Below are 17,122 nucleotides of genomic sequence, written 5' to 3'. Positions count from 1 at the left end.
ACCTTATACTGCTTCCCAAACCTCTTTCTCTCTGTTTTTCCATCTCAATTACTTATGCCAAAATGTCACCCTACATCTCAACTCTCAGCTATACGCTCAAAGCATGTGCAGGATTTAACACTACTTATCAACTCCATTACTACCACCCTCAATAAACCATTATCATTTTACAATGGATTACTGCAGTAGCCTACTAGGCAATCTTCTAACTTCATCCTTTGCTCTCTTACCATCTATTCTCAACATAACAGCCAAACCCTCCTCTGCTTTCCTTGGAAAATGCTCCAGTGGCTTCCTTTCCACTCAAAGAAAATGGCAAAGTTGCAAATGCATATATGATAGATAAACTACCTCTTTAACCTCATTTCTACAATTTTCCATTCACTAAATGCTCCAGTTTCTCCTGTCCTCTTGCAACTCTTCAAAAACTCCAGGTACCCTCAGACCCCAGGTAATTTAAACTTTGCACTTACTTTTCCTCATGCCTGACCTGCTTTTTTCCAGGGTATCTTTATGACATGCGTCGTTACTTTCTTCAGATCTTTACTCGAAAGTCACTTCATTAGAGAGCTCTTCCCATGCCATCCTATTAAAAATTGCAACCCCAGAACATTTTTATTGCTCTTTCCTGTTTGATTTTCTCTTTGTCCCTTCTCACTAGCTAACATTTTATTTTATTCATTTACTTTATTGTCTACCTCCTCCTCAAGAAATAGGAGGAGACGCATGTGAGATATATTTACAATGTAGAAATAATTGTATGTGGTAACTAATCCACTATGGAGATTAGGATACAGAAATGGGTTCAGAATAAGGGATTGGAATGACATCTGCCTTGTAAATGTTCTCACATTTCCCCAGTTACCTACTTTCTCTCTCCTTGGGATTGGTACTCCACCCAGGCTTAAATTCCTGAGTGACCACCAAGAGCCTAGATGATGCAACCTAGAAGTTAGCTCCTCCCAGTATAAATACTAAGGAGTGGAAAATGGGAACCTGTGGAGGAAATCAAGCAGATAAAGTTACCCTTTATTCTCGTTTCTGTAGACCATTTCAAAGAATGGTTTCAACTTGCAGCACGGTCTGAGAAGTTCAGCATGCTCCAAAAGTACACCTTATGAAAGACTTTCGTGCCCTTTTATAGTTTATTGTAAGGCTGGAACCAATATGATAATGCATAATTTCACATGGCATACATCTTTTCTTGCTTCAGATTCCTTTTGTCCTCTTCCTTACTATCTGGGTCTTGCATTTCTCATGTGAAGTGTTAGCACGTTAGTCCTTTTCTCAGGATATACTCTCTACAGCATCCAGGCTAACACACATAAAGTCTAATGTTTTAACTTGGAGTTTGGCTAAATGGTTATTCCATTCAGGTGTAGGGGCACATTAATAAATTCTATATTGATATCGTAAGGCATAAAGTACTAAAGCAACATACAAGTAAATATTGTGTAGTCTGCAATAGAGATCAAGAGAGAAAGTCTTAAGGAGAGGTAGAGATTTGTAAATCACAAATATAAAGACTTTGGTGGAGTTTTGAGATTAGGGTAAGAAGAGAAAATGTCTATGAAATATAAACCTATGGAATATGAGCAGAGACCAAGAAAGAATTACCTGAAATACATAAAAATTAGTAAAAGAATGCTTTAATGAAAGTTAAGGGGGAGAGAGTTGTAAAAGGGATAAAGTGTATGAAAGTGTCAAATATAACGAGGACTACAGAGTGTCAGATTTTGCTATTAGTCTCTTATTGTTGATATTGTTGGGAGTTATTTCAGTGGAATAGAAGTGTCAGGAAGCAAACTGTGGTAGGTTAAGCAGTGTCAGGGAGGTTACAAAGTAGAAAAGATGATCAATTCCTCTTATAAAAAAACAGTATTTGGAAGGGAAAGAGGTCACTGGCATTTTCACCTTGGAAAGAAATATCACTAAGAGCAGTCCTTTCTGAATGACAGAAAATGGCAGTGGCATTTAAAAATTATGCAAAGCTTATTAAAGGTATCCTCCTTCTACAGTCACTGCTAATACTAAAACCAGTGATTTTGTTAGCTAGAAGGCATTGCAAATCACATATAAGCATTACATTGGAGTGATTGGATATGTTAATACTGTTGCAACAAAGTAATATGGAATTAACAATTCCCTTTTCCACCACAAGATAATACTCCTCCTGGAAGACAGCCCCCTCTATTGTGTATATATACATATATAAAATATATGTATATATACACACACACACATATAAATCTGTAGAAATTCTTTCACTATCACAGAGCAAAAAATAGGCTATTCTGGCTAAGATACAATTTTTACAGATAATAGAGAAGAAGGAATCTCCTCAAATTTCAAAACCATACACATGTGTACAATAACAAATTCAGGTCTAATGGTAGTCATAACCATAAATGTACAGTTTATAAAAACTCAGTACTTAAAGTCCAACCTATGAATAATTTATTCAAGAATATTAAAAGTTTCTAATCTTATTAAAATACTCCAAGTCAAGGTGACAATTCTAAGTCTTGATTATTATTAAGTACAACAATGTAAGATTAAAAAAAAAAAATAGCTGATGACCCGAGTAAATAAATGATGAGAAAAAATCAGAAACGGAAATGCCTGAGACAAAGACTTTTAGCCACATGTGGTTGTGGTTTCACCAATACATTAACTAGGGAGAAATATTGGAATTCGTGGCTTAACCATGTTACAATTTGGTAACTATATTAGTAGGAATATATGATCTGTAGATATTCAGACATTTCTCTTTAATACCTAAATAAGAAAAGTGTAAGTCCCCATAAGAATTGACCACAGGAAATTCAACTTTATTGGATTTTCCTCTCCACATATTTCTGGGAATCCTCATGGAAATTACTAAACATTCCATAAATACAAGTGGGCTGACATTTGTCTGCTTAGTCTCCTGCCTCACTGCAGACATCTAGCCAGAGTTTCTCTGTTGATCATACCCCAGTCCTCTCAGATTGCCCCCACTCCCTCTGCTCCACTTAACCTAAATTTAGATACAGGCTTCTCCCTAAATTTCAACCAGTCCAAATATGACCAGATTGCAACGTTTAAACTTTGCTGAGACTTCAAAATAAGGGAATTGAAACTCATAAAAGAAAATACATATAACTAGAAATAAGTTATGACCAGAATCCATAAGGCAAGACACTTCTTGAATATCTTACTTGTAAACCCCTGGTTGGTTGGTTAATTTTGTAGGGATCACTTATATCCAAACCTTGGAATATAACTCAACTTACTTCCCACCCTGGAGTCCAGATTCTCAACCACTCTAAGACCCTCATAGGGTAAAGGCACTTATTTTCCAAAATTAGATTATTTAGATGCAATACAAATACATTTTGGCAACTTCATTTTATTGAAATTGCTAATTTATCTGATTCAATTTGCATAATAAAAAGGTCCATTAAGCTGTTTTTTCCTAAAACAAAGGAAATCTGCCCTGAAAGGTAGACTCAACCACATCTCCAGCCTCATTATTGTTATTTTTTAGATGGAAGGAATGAGGTTCAGCCTCAGCTGTAATAGATCTTATGGCATGTATAAAAATTCTTTTCTAACTTCTATCAAACAACAGAAGTCAATATATTGTACATTAGGATCAGGCAATGAAGCACAGTGATTCCTGAAAGATGGAAAACAAATGAGGTGGTCCCTATGACTGCAGCAGTTTGCTACCCGGTAAAAGTTTCCGAGGAGGAGAACATAAGGTAGAGTTCAATAGTCTCCCTGAATTAAAAAACATACTGGGAGCTCAGGGCATCCAAAGAGGCAGCTAGAGTTCACAAGGCACTACTAATTTAAATCCTTTAGTTTGGCATGTAAGGTTCTATATGTTTTGATCCAATCATCTAACTCCAGTTTTATCCATTCGGGAATCTCCTCTGAAAGTCATTTTTCAGGCAATTCAAACCACTTGCAGTTCTCTGAACATGTCTTTCTTTGCCTTCCACTGTGAAAATGTTTCACACTGCCTCTCTCTGGAATAGCTTGGTGTTCCTCTGGTGAATACCTCATGACCAAATCATGACTCAAGCATTAGTATCTCAATGAAGCCTTTCCTAAGATCTTGCCTCCACCCTTCGAAGCCGTGAGATAATAATTCTGTAAGATAACAATAAAAAAACTGTAATATAACAATAAGTGCTAAGTTGCTAGGTTTGTATGTATTCGTTACAGCAGCAATAAGATGTGAATAAAATAGCCTGTGATCACTTCTCTCATGGTCGCTATTAATATAATACATTAATACATGAATATATTTCTTTGTTTATGTCTCTTACTGCTAGTAGAATGGAAACTTTGTGAGCAACCATAATCAGGGCATATTAATCTCTAAGTTCTTATCCCTTAGCATAATACCTGGTATACCTGGTATATTAGAAGGGACCTGGTAAATATTTGTTGCCTGAATGGATGAATAAAAAAAATGGCTTGTCAGTTTCTCTAATACCTAACCCATTTCCTTCAGTCCCTGAGCTCCTACCCTAGTTTCAGTGACTGAATGCCTAGAATAAATGAATCCTCCTTTTTAAATTTTTTAACTTGGAAATAAAGTTAACCTTATCTTATTTATCACCAATGTGTCTTTGGACTATCACCCCAAGACTCCTTGTGAACTCTAGCTGCCTCCTTGGATGCCCTCAGCTCTCACTATGTTCTCTAATTCAGGGAGACTACTGAACTCTACCTATGTTCTCCTCCTTGCACTGCAACCTGGAAACTTTTTCCAGTTAATAAACTGCTGCAGTCCTAGAGACTACCTCATTTGTTTTCCATCTTTCAGAAATCACTATCCTTCATTGCCTGATGTACAATATATTGATTTATGTTTTTTTATAGAAGTTAGAAAATAAAGCCAGGTGCAGTGTCTCATGTCTGCAATTCCAGCACTTGGGGAGGCTTAAGTGAGTGGATCACCTGAGATCAGGAGTTTGAGACCAGCCTGGCCAACATGGTGAAACCCCATCTCTACTGAAAATTAGCCAGGCATGGTGTTGCACACCTGTAGTCCCAGCTATTTGGGAGGTTGAGGCAGGAGAATCACTTGGACCCAGGAGGCAGAGGTTGCAGTCAGCCAAAATTGTGCCACCGCACTCCTGTCTGGGCAACAAGAGTAAAACTTCGTCTCAAAAAAAAAAAAAAAGTTAGAAAATAAATTTTATACATGTCATAAGGTCTATCCTAGCTGAGACAGAACCTCATTTCCTCCATCTAAAAATTGAAGTTTAACCTTCCCTTGTTTATCACCAATGTGTGTTTGGACTATCACTCCAAGACAGGTCCAAATGGAAAGAAATTGAAGAATCATAGAAGTATGTTAAAACAAAAACAAAACAAAACAAAACAACCAAAAGAAAAACACCTAAAGAAAATCTAAACAACACTGGTTTTGTTTCAGGACCAGAAGATGAGAGAGAAGCTGTAAATCTATGTGGAGTCCAGCCGGAGTAAATAGCTGCTAGTGCCAGAGAAAGGGAGCCCAGATATAATTTGGGAGCTGGACTGGCCAACATTCTTGAATTGTCTGTCCTTAGATATATACACTTCTGCCACACATCCCCACTCTTAAATTTCAGTCCTCAGTCTCTGTTTGCATGCTCCAGGCCCACCCCAGTTGGTGGGAGCTACCGTCAGTGGCTTGTTAGACATTACTCCCGCACCCAGGAACTTACAAGGAGTGATGTTTCCTGTCAACCCAATTTGGATATGAGTGCATTTTTCTGTGAAAATAGTATAATGTTTCCAATCAGGTTTAAGATATAACAAAAGGATTCTATCCATAATGTCTGTTGTGAGTAGAATGTATCTTTTTACATTGGTATGTGAATTTTAAATGTTTTTATAGGAAATGACTTTGGGTTCCCAGGAGACTATTTAACTATCATACTGCATACAGCTCAAATAGAGTCTTGATTTGTAAGTAAATAAACACTTCTATCATGCCAAGTAAACAACTTTGGGAAAGGCATGTTTTTAGTTCATCAGAGATTCAAAATTTGTGCAGAACAAAACTGAAATCTGACTTTTATTTACAGCTTCAAAGTTTTCTCGTGGTTTTTAAACTAGGAAGTATAGGTACCTTACGCTGTCTTTCCCTGGCAGTGACACCGAAGAGCCACCCTACTCTGAAAAAGGGGCACAGTCTCATTCGCCAGGAGCAATAAGAAAACAGCTTCAGTGATTTTTCTCCCCAAGCATCTCTTGTTTAGCATCAGCCTTTTTTCTCTCCTTCATGCCAGACAAATTAAATGATCTGGGCCACTGCTTGTTATTGAACATCCAAAGGGATTAAATTTCAAATATTCAGCAATAGATTGATGCTGCTGGAAGAAAAACTGGAAGCCAATAAACTGCTAGATGGAGTTGATGGCTCCATATGTAATGTCATCTGAAAGAGTATGCGACAGTTTGCAAAACAAGCTCTCGGCAGCAGAAGCACTTGGCTCAGGCATTTACACAAGAATGACAAAACTAGGTTTTTATATCTGTAGTGCCTCTAACCCTATGACGGTTTTGTCACCATTTGGGCTTTTCTCCTATGGTGACCCAGCTAGCAAACTCAGAGCAAAGTGACCCAGCTGAGAAGTAAACATTCAGCAGCTCTTGGCTCAAGGAAACAAAAAAAAAAAAACAAAATTGCATGACATTTGGAGTAAACATTATGGATTTGCTTAAACAAAATAAATGAGTCTGATTCCAAGACATTCACTAGTTCTAATGCAATGGGAAAAAGGAAAACAGAAGGAGCCAGCAATCTCTGGTTTTCATCAGATTTTATGTATAGGTAGCTGGTATAGCCAAGCCATTTCCTTAAGAAGCTGTTCATTATCAACAAAAGAAAAGGAGATGGCACTATTTAAATACTTTTCCAAAGCAATTATCTATTTCATTGTAGTTTCAGAAATGAACTTTGTTTTCCCCATTCTATAATTGTAATTATTTCCTAACTCCTTGAGAGAAATTTACAGGGACAAACGGGGTTAATATTTTTCATTATGTTCCTTTTAAACTTTTCCACTTATGCCACTTATACTATAGATGATAGATTACCCTAGTTCCAAATCTACTTTGCAATAATTAAAGCAAATAAAAATATCATTCAGCCTGATTTCCACATGGAACTTGTGTTAAAAAGTGTTTTATGATCATAAAGAAATCACTATACTGTTTATATGAACAGATTTCTAGCTACTGATCATGATTAAATTATTTCCAAACATTTTGGTATAAAAACGATTTTGGCAGGGCAAAACCACTTTACTTTCCCTGGGATACTACCCAGCAAATAATAGTATACTACTTCTAATAGCCTAGCCCTTGGTATTTCTCACACTATGGAGAATAGAACAGAGTACTTTGGGCAAGGTGATGCCGGAAGGGAGAGCAAAATCAGAGTTGGGAACAAATGATCTTCTTACTGAGGCTTTGTCCTATTTCTCTTCTTCTTTTACTTTGGTACATAGCTATGAATGAGAAGGATTCCACTGAAAATGGTCTATGACAAGATCCAGGTGTTAGCAACATCATTAATTCTACCAATCTCCTAACACTATATAGTCATTCTTGGCAAAAGTTAATTTCAACTGTTTTATCTTTTTCAGTCCTGATAATCATGCTATCTCATCTCCTCTCAGTGTATGAATTCATTTCTTTAAATTACAAATAGCACGTGCTTCTTTGGGTATATTTTAAATAAACAAAACTTTAAGTTATCATCTTTCTTTTGAAAGAGTCTCTCTTCTCATTCAGACTTTTCTTTCTCCCTTTCCAATTTTCTTTCCTCCCTTCCTTCCTGCTTTTCATAAACGTAACCTGAAGCTAATTTTACTTTACTTCTAAAGTTCTTACATTTTTGAACTAGGTCAAATTAGAAATAGATTATGAATAATTTGAGGTTTGAAGAGCTAATAATATACATACTATATGTCAAACAAAATAATTGTATAAAAAAGAAGGTGGCATACTTCTTAAGGAGCTTTAGTTACAAAACTGTTTTAGACATTTGCCTGATATGATTAGTTTATAAGCTATATCATAACACTAAAATAAAGACTAAATTAAATTAATTGTTTCTGAAAGTAAGCTACTCACAGAATATGGAATGTAACAGGAGGCAGGTTTCTATTTGAAATCCATTTAATATTTCTGTTTCTACCAAGGCTTTCTATTTTTCCTAATGTGCTGTCATCATTATTTTAGTTTCAGTGCTTATAACATTCCAATCCATAAGCACATTTTAACTTAATTATTTTTGGTACAAAGCTATATTCTTGGAGAAATGTAGCCTCACTTATTGTTCTACTCTGTGTGTACATTGCATAGTACCTGAGGGAGCAAGTACTAAACATTTTTCTCAGTCCACTCTGGGAAACAATGTGAGATCTTCTTTTGATATATTCATATTTTTGTGAATCCTACATTCTTATAAACATTCTTATAAACAGAGTAAAGTTTCAAAATCTGCTTTGACTTTTTTCCCCAAAATTGTAATTAACAAATAAAATGTAATACTTGGGTATGGAGGAAACGTTGACTTAGTTACGACCTAGCAGTATCACCTGGAATTTCTACAAAGCAATGAAAAATGTCAGGAGAATTCAGTTCTAGTGCTGGGTCTGCTCCATATCAGCTAGGTAACATGAAGAAAGTCACTTACTGTTGTAGGTCCTGAGCCTCCTGAAATATTAAATAAGAGGATTTTAAAAGCTGGTTTCAAAATCCACTTTCAGCTCTCACAGATCATAAGCCTTTTCTGTGTTTCTTTGCTTGATTTGATTTTATTTTTAAATCAACTTTATTAAAGCATACTTTATGGACAAAAATATACCAATTTTGAAGTGCACTGTTCAATGAATTTTGACAGTTATATATACACAAATAACTAGCGATCTGAACAAAATATAAGACATTTCCAACTTCTCAGACAGTGCCCTTGTGACTGTTTTCAGTCAATCCTTGCCCTTCTCCCTGACTGCAGGCAACCCCTGATCTGCCTTTTGCCCATTCTTGAATAGCATGTATGTGGATTCAGACAGTATGCCCTCTCTTTTGTCTAGCTTCTTATACTCACCCAAATGCTTCTGCTGTGTATACATATTTTTACATATACTAGCAGTTATTAATTTTTTATTGATAGACTGTATTTCCTTTCATGGATTTATCATCTTTTGTTTACCTGATCATCTCCTAATGGGCATTTCTGTTATCTCTAGTTCTCAGACACTTTGAAAAAAGTTGCTCTGAACATTCGTGTGCATATATATGTACTGTCCTTTGTGGAAATACGTTATTTCTCTTAAATACCTATGAGTGGAATTTCTGGGTCATTTGATAAATATATGCTTAACATTTAACAAATTGCCAGTATTCCAAAACGTATGTACCATTTTGACTCCTAACTGCAATGTATAAGAGCTCCAGGTCTTTACCAGTACTGAATATTGACAGTTATTTTTTATTTTAGGCATTCCAATGGATGTCTAGTAACTAGTCCTGGTTTTAGTTTACATTTCCCTTATCACTGAATAAAACATTCTTTTTTTTTTTTTTTTTTTTTTAATTTTTTTTTTTGAGACGGAAGTCTTGCGCTCTAGTCGACCCAGGGACCTGGAGTGCAGAGGCCCAAGATCTCAGCTCAGCTGCAAGCTCCGGCCTCCCGGGTTCCCGACACATTCTCCCAGCGCTCAGCCTCGCTGAGTAGAGCTAGGGACTCATACAGGCGGCGCGACCACCCAGACTCGCCCGGCTAGTTTTTTGTAGTTTATCTAGAGAGACGGGGTTTCACCCGGTTAGCCAGGATGGTCTCACTTCCTGACCATACGTGATCCCGCCAACGTCTCTGAGGCTCGGCCGCTCACCAAAGTGCTGGGATGACAGGCTTGAGGCCATCCCGCGCCCCGGCCCAATAAACATCTTTTCTTCTGCTTATGAACCATAAATGTATCTTTTGTGAAGAGTGTATACAAATCTGTTGCTCATTAAAAAAATTATATGGATTTCTGTTTACAATTGAGTTATAAGAGTTTTTTGCATATATTCTAGATATGTTTTTGGCTAATATGGATTTCCCAATACAATAATGTATTTTGAATATTTTCTCCAAGTCTGTGATTTGCCTTCTTTTCTTATGCATGACTTTTCAAGAGCAGAAGTTTTAATTTGATCATTTTTTCCTTAATAGCTAATGCTTTTGTGTCCTAAGATATTTTGTCTTCTCTAAGATTGTGAGGATTTTCTTCTACGTTTTACTAAGAATTTTATAGTTTCAGATTTTGTGTTTAGGTAGACTATTTTATTTCTGTTTTTGGTACAGTGTGTGGCAAAGGTCAAAGGTTATTACTTTCCATCCTTTTATTCATCTGTTCCAGCACCATTTGTTGAAAAAATATATATTTATTTCCCCTTGAAGTGTCTTAGCCCTGTTTTTGAAAACCTCTTAACTGTATATTTATAGGTCTATTTCTTGACTCCCTAATCTATTCCATTATATGTCAAACCTTAGACCAGTATCATACTGTCTTTATTATCATAGCTTTATGATACTAAAGATTTAATCAGTAGTATAAGTCCTCCACATTGATGTTTCAAAACTGTTTTGGCCATTAAAGGTTTTAAATTTTATTTAAATGTGGTAATAAGTTCGTCAATTTCTAAAAATAAATACAATGTTATTTATGTTTGGGATTGCGTTGACTCTATAGGTTAATTTTGAAAGAACTGATAATAAGACTGAAGCTGAATCAAAACCATAGCATATCCCTCCTTTTAGGTTTTAAATGTCTTTCACCAATATTTTGTACATTTTAAGTACAGGTTTTCATGTATCTTGTTAAACATATCCCAAAGCATAAGTTGTTTTTGATATTATTATAAATGTATTTTTTCCCATTTTTCATTTGATAATAGAAATACTATCCACTTGTATAACTAGAGATTTACTTATTCTGGACATTTCATATAAATGCGATCACACAATATGTGGTCTTTTGTGAGTGGCTTCTTAGGCTAATGCTTTCAAGTTTCATCCTTATAGTAGCATATAACGATAATTTACTGCTTCATATTGCTAAATTATATTACCCTGTAGGGATATGGCACATTGTATTTTTCCATTGATCAGCTATGTATTTGGATTGTTTCCACATTTGTAGTATTATAAATGATGTTAGTCTAAGCATGTATAAGCTTTTGTGTGGACAAATGTTTTTATTTCTCTTGGATATATCCCTTCGAGTAGAATTGCTGGGTCATATGGGGTAACTCTGTGTTTAACTGACATACTGTTTCTGAAGGTAACTTTATAATTTAACATTCCCACCAGTAGTTTATGAAGGTTTCAATTTCTCCATATTCTCGCCAAAACGTTATCAACTGTCTGTTTTTATTCTAGTCATCCTAGTTGGTATGTAGCAGCATCTCATTGTGGATTTGATTTGTGTTTCCCTCATGTCTAGTTATATTGAGAATATATTCATGTGCCTACTGCCAAAAAAATCTATTCAGATACTTTGTGCACTTTTAATTATTTCTTTTTCTTATTGAGTTATATAAGTTCATTATATATTTGGGGTACTAGACTCTTATCAGATGGATAATTTGAAAAATATTTCTTCTATTTTGAGGGTTGTCATTTCATTGTCTTGATGGTGACCTTTGAAGCATCAGAATTTTTCATTTTGATTATGTTCAATTTACCTATTATTTTCTTTGGTTGCATGGGCTTTTAGTGTCATATATAAGAAACCATTACCTAATATAAGGTGATAAATATTTTTGCCTATGTTTTTTCTAAGAGCTCTAGAGTTTTAAATCTTATATTTAGGCCATTGATCCATTGTGAATTGTTTTTTTGAATATAATATGAGGTAGGAGTCCAATTTCATTCTTTTGCATGTGAATGCCATTGTTCCAGCATTGTTTGTTGAAAATTATGTTTTTTCTCTATCGAGTTGTCTTGATATATTGTAAAGAACTTATTGATTACAAGTATGAGGCCTTATCTCTGGACTCTTAATTATATTCCACTGATTTACATGGTTATCCTTATGCTAGAACTGAGCTGTCTTGATTGCTGTAGCTTTAAAATAAGTTACTAATCTTTATGAATTTGCTAAAATTTGCTGAATTTACTTAATTGTTCTAGTAGCTTTTGCATATTTTAAAGAATATTTTACATTTATGATTATGTCATCTTAAAATAAGCAATGTTTTACTTCCTTCTTTCCAAACCAGATGACTTTTATTTATTCTTCTTGCCTGGCTAGAATCCGTGGTACAATGTGAGGTGAAAGTGATGAGGTCAGTAAGATATTTGACAAATCCCATATGGTTTGGCGACCACTCCATATACTAAACAAGATAGTGAATAGATCAAAGTAACCAAAAAAATTCACGAAGATACTGCTAGATGTGAAGAAACTAATTTGACAGTCAACTTCTCTGTATGCTTATGAAGCATAATTCTTAAAAAGTCAGTCTTTAATATACTTCTCTTTTACTGCTGTATCATATGAGAAGCTATACTCCAAAATTTTGCAGTGTAGTTTCCCATAGAATCAGGGTCATGAACAAATGATTGTGTCTCCACCACAACACAAAACAGTCTCTGTAACTCCTGGTGATGGTACAGTGCAGCATTCAAGATTGGTCTCTGGAATGAAGCCACTTGATATTAAGTTCCATCTATCCCTCTTGCAAGCTGTACAACATTGAACAAGTTATTTAACTTCTTGTTTTATCAGTTTACTTATCTATACAATTGGGATAGTCATATATCACGCCCCTTAGAGCATTATTTTGAATGTTTAATGAGATAGTGCACATAAAGTACTTAACACATTGCTTGGTATATTCAATACATTATAGTTATAATTTTACTTTGACTCAGGTACCCTTGAAACAAAGCATTAATTATTTCATGGGTTAATAGAATTACTATGTTCACTAATTGAGTGAAACCTAACCAGAAAATGTTTCCATTGCTCCAAACTTTTGTATGAGTACATCCTAAAATGATGGCATGTTAATTTTTACAACTGAAATCCCTACAATAAAAGCGATAGAAGTATCCACAACGGGGTCTCCCTGCATTACGATACATTGTAAATTCTCCATTGGTCATATCCTATCATGTGTACATCCTTCAAATTGTGCTTTATCAACTTGGTGTGATCTATTAATTTATTCCATGTATGTACTATAAACCAAGAGGAAAATAATGGCTTCATTCTAAAAAGAGTTCCTTAAAGTCCTGAGGCTTCATATGTGTCTTAGTTGTGGGGTGTTTTTCTCTCTCACTTTTTTTGGTTTTATTTATATTTCAGTTCCCAGCAGCTACAAAACTGTATTCAAAATGTTCAGAGTGTTAAATATTCTACAAAGACCAGATGTTTACCCAACTGCAGCTTTTAAAATTAAGCTACTGGATTGCAGGGTTTCAAAGGAAACAAAAGACGGGGGGTGGAGGATGTTGGATGAGCAAACATGAAGGTGAAAGAATTTGTTTCTATTTTAAGAAAATTGCTAAATAGTTCAAAATACTGTCATATATAAATCTAAAAATGTGTCCATATATTATATGTCTAAGGTTAATGGACAAAATAAGATTGTCAATAACTTTGTACATTAGTCCAGCTATACTTTTCCAAATACACCCCAATTATGTGTTAACAAATATCTTTCCTGTCTAAATAATAAACATATTTTTTCATAATGTCATGCGGAAAATTTTTAATGAAGAAACAATACACATCAAATAAAAACAAAAAAAAATAAAAAAGTCATAAAGACTAAGTTAAAATTTTTACATAGGAAAATTTAAACCCGAATGGACTTGGGATATGACTGAGTCATATAGCATATAACTGAGATAAATATTAAATCTCAGCCATCAGTTTTCTAATACAATTTTCATTTCAACTTTAATTATATCTATTCTCTTGGTACCATGATTATAAAATTCAAGGAGAAAATATTTAAGAATAACTTGTCATTCGTGAAAGAGTTTCAGTCCCTTTGGAACGTATCATGGTTCAATACGACTAGCACGGTGATTCATATTCATCCCTTTGCTGGGTAAAAGACTCCGGCCTTCTCCCCTCTCATCTCCACCTCATTAAGAAAACTGTGAAGCCATATTTTTTCTCTTTTTGCCCACTCTTACTAGAGTAACTATGAATACTGATATGCTAAAACATAATTTCTATGTCTTTAGAATATAGGACGTTAGGAAATAGGTTAGTAAGGGTAGTTTTTGTTCAAAGTTAAAGAAATATAATTTTTGGTTCAGTGTGTGTGTGTGTGTGTATGTGTGTATGTGTGCATATCGAGAAGCAGAGAGAAAGAGGATAGAGCACTGTGTTAGTACACAAACATTACTGGCACACAATTAAATGCTCCATTTTCATTTCCAAACAATAAATTCAAACGTGTGAAATAACAAAGAGTAACTGACTGTCATAAACTCAGTGAGGAAGGCTTTATTTAAAGAGAACAGCAGGATACAGATGTGGCCATGCCATTCTTATTCACATTTGCTAAAACCAGCTCCCTCATTCCATCACCTGAAGGACCCAAACTTATGCATAGTTGATCATGGACATTCCTGCAGTCCGTGGAGAGTAGAAATTATTGTAGTTTATGCGCAGCCTGCATCACCTAGATACCTGGCAACCTCTCATATTTCTCCTTTCTCCTATCCTGCCTAGCTTCCCTACTCCAAAGCTTCTGGCTTTTTTCTGTACGCAGCCCCACATCATCAAGTCAACAAGTCCTGATAATGTTGCTGACCCAGATAGTTGAGTCAGCAAGTCTCATTTATCCTGGATCCTCACACTCTTCATAGTGAATCACGAGGAATCATCTTTCTTCTTTCTTGCATAAAAGACTAGCTTTCAGTATTGCCTGAACCGGCTCCTCCACCAACTAATGATAAGTAAGGAAGAGTGAATAAAGCAAGTCCCCTCCTGTCCCTGTCATGAGGTTGAGAAAGAACAAAGGAACTGCAAGATATTCAAAGACTGAGAACTTCCATACTGTCATACAGACAATCAGAACCTAACTTGTGCAAAATTGGTTACTGAAAATAGAGCAAACAGAAGTTGCACAGAGCAACTCTTTGTGGTCAGGAAGCATATTTTCTGAAGTTTTCTTTTTATCACAAGGAAGTATGAGTCTATATTCAAAGCTATCTGCCATTTTACTTTGGCATTTGTAAATCTAGTATTCCCTATAGTGTAAATAGCAAGACACCCTGTAGTAATTCTCAAAATAAATAAGAAACAGATTATTATATACCATCAATTATATACTTTTTATCAGAATAGGAATTGATTTTAAAAGATATTGTAAAAATTGCATAGAATACTATATGAATGTATGCAATTTATATATAATGGGAAGGCATTTAATTACCACCTCTACAATAAGTCTTACCTCTTATTTCCCACTTTTTAACTGTAATACTCAATTTATGCCTGTATGCCAACATTTTCCTGTATCCCAAGATAAATATTTTGTTTTATAAATAACTTCCAAGTCTAACCTTTCTCTACTGACTTCATTAATTTAGATATAACCCTCATATGATTAATCAGTATTTTCAGGTGTAGCAAGTGTTGGATAACTCTTCAAGTTTTCAGAACAACTTCCTACCAAAAGACCTCAAAACAGCTTTCATTTATAAATTTCTCTCAAGAATACTTACCACTGGTTCTCTTCTACTTAGAAAACCTCATGGGAAGGCCCAATTTGCCTTTCCAATTTTAAAATTTTTTTCCTAGGCTTCTTGTTTCACCTCATGATCAAAAACATAATTTCTAAACATAGATAATGTTATTTCTTCACTGTAAGACCTCTTAAATAGATAATTAATTTCAATCCTTTCTCAATGAAGCATAAAGACTTTCTAAAAAAGCACTTATCTCTTGCTAAGGTTAACCACACAATTTGAACAGAAAACGCTTTTGTTTTTCTTCCACAAGAAAATGTTTGATGCAAAGAAAGATTTGCTGGTTTTTGAGTGAATATGATTAATAATAGATTCAATCATAGGACTGCATCAAAGATTCAGGTAGAGAAAATGGGAATGAAATTGACAGAAAAGATGCTTAGATGATGCAAATTAGGCTAAAGAATAACATAAAAGGATTAGTAATCAGCGAGTCAATTTTTAATTAAAATAAAATTCATGAGATCCTGTGCAAGCATTAAAGTACAGAAAGCTAATATTTGTTCATAAAACCATCTCAATGAAAGTTGAAAGCAGAATATTAAACTATTAGACGACTCATGAGATGGAGCAAAGAAGTTCATTCAATTCCTTAATAAATGGAAATAGAAAAATATACTCTGAAAGGAAAAAATATGCAGTAAATGCCTTATTAAAGATACATTGAGCACTGAAACAAGATTAACAAATACACTTTGTGAGATGATTTTCATTAGAATAATAGACTTTTTATTTGTAGATTTTATGCTTATAAAGATATGATTTTTTCTTCTTCACTCCCTACAGTTTCCTAGTCATTAAGCCCAGCTGGTCTTTCTCCATAACTTTAAAATATGTCTCCTTTTCATTCTACAGGCAGTATCCTAATGCAGACTCTGTCGTTTCCTATCTGAATTCTGATTGTGATCTCCTAGCTGATCTTTCTGCTTTTAATTTTTTCTCCATGTAATTCTTTTTATCTCCCACTTCCAGAGTAAAACCTCTTTGGTAATGCAGTTGCCCTTTTCTAAAACCCTTTAGTGAATCTTTGAATCCTGCTAATAAGTTATGAAAATTTAGCTTAGTGCTAAATGCCTTTGGCGAACTTATCACAGCAAACCTTGTCTCTGCTTTTCTCTAATTCCCTGTGCTATAGCAGAGCTGAGCGACCTGTCAGGACCTACACACATTTCATGTTCTCAGACTTCTTGGTTTTGTCCCAGTAATTTCCTCACCATGAAATGCTCTTTTCTTTTCTTTTCTTTTCTTTTCTTTTCTTTTCTTTTCTTTTTTCTTTTCTTTTCTTTTCTTTTCTTTTCTTTCTTTTCTCTTCTCTTCTCTTCTCTTCTCTTCTCTTCTCTTCTCTTTTCTTCTCTT

General features: G+C 34.8%; 1 long non-coding RNA gene across 1 annotated transcript in view; it reads right to left on the bottom strand.

The window, feature by feature from the left end:
* Positions 1-521: 521 nt before the first annotated feature.
* The window catches only part of LOC108529823 (uncharacterized), a 73,024-nt gene continuing 56,423 nt past the window's right edge, over positions 522-17,122 (bottom strand). Inside the window, exon 3 of the long non-coding RNA XR_001885690.1 lies at positions 522-586. This is a non-coding gene — a long non-coding RNA (uncharacterized LOC108529823). The remainder of the gene's footprint in view (positions 587-17,122) is intronic.

Source organism: Rhinopithecus bieti, unplaced genomic scaffold, assembly GCF_001698545.2.
Source record: "Rhinopithecus bieti isolate Rb0 unplaced genomic scaffold, ASM169854v2 scaffold_6439, whole genome shotgun sequence".
NCBI classification, from domain to species: Eukaryota; Metazoa; Chordata; class Mammalia; order Primates; family Cercopithecidae; genus Rhinopithecus; species Rhinopithecus bieti.
This window is presented reverse-complemented; position numbering and strand designations above follow the sequence as displayed.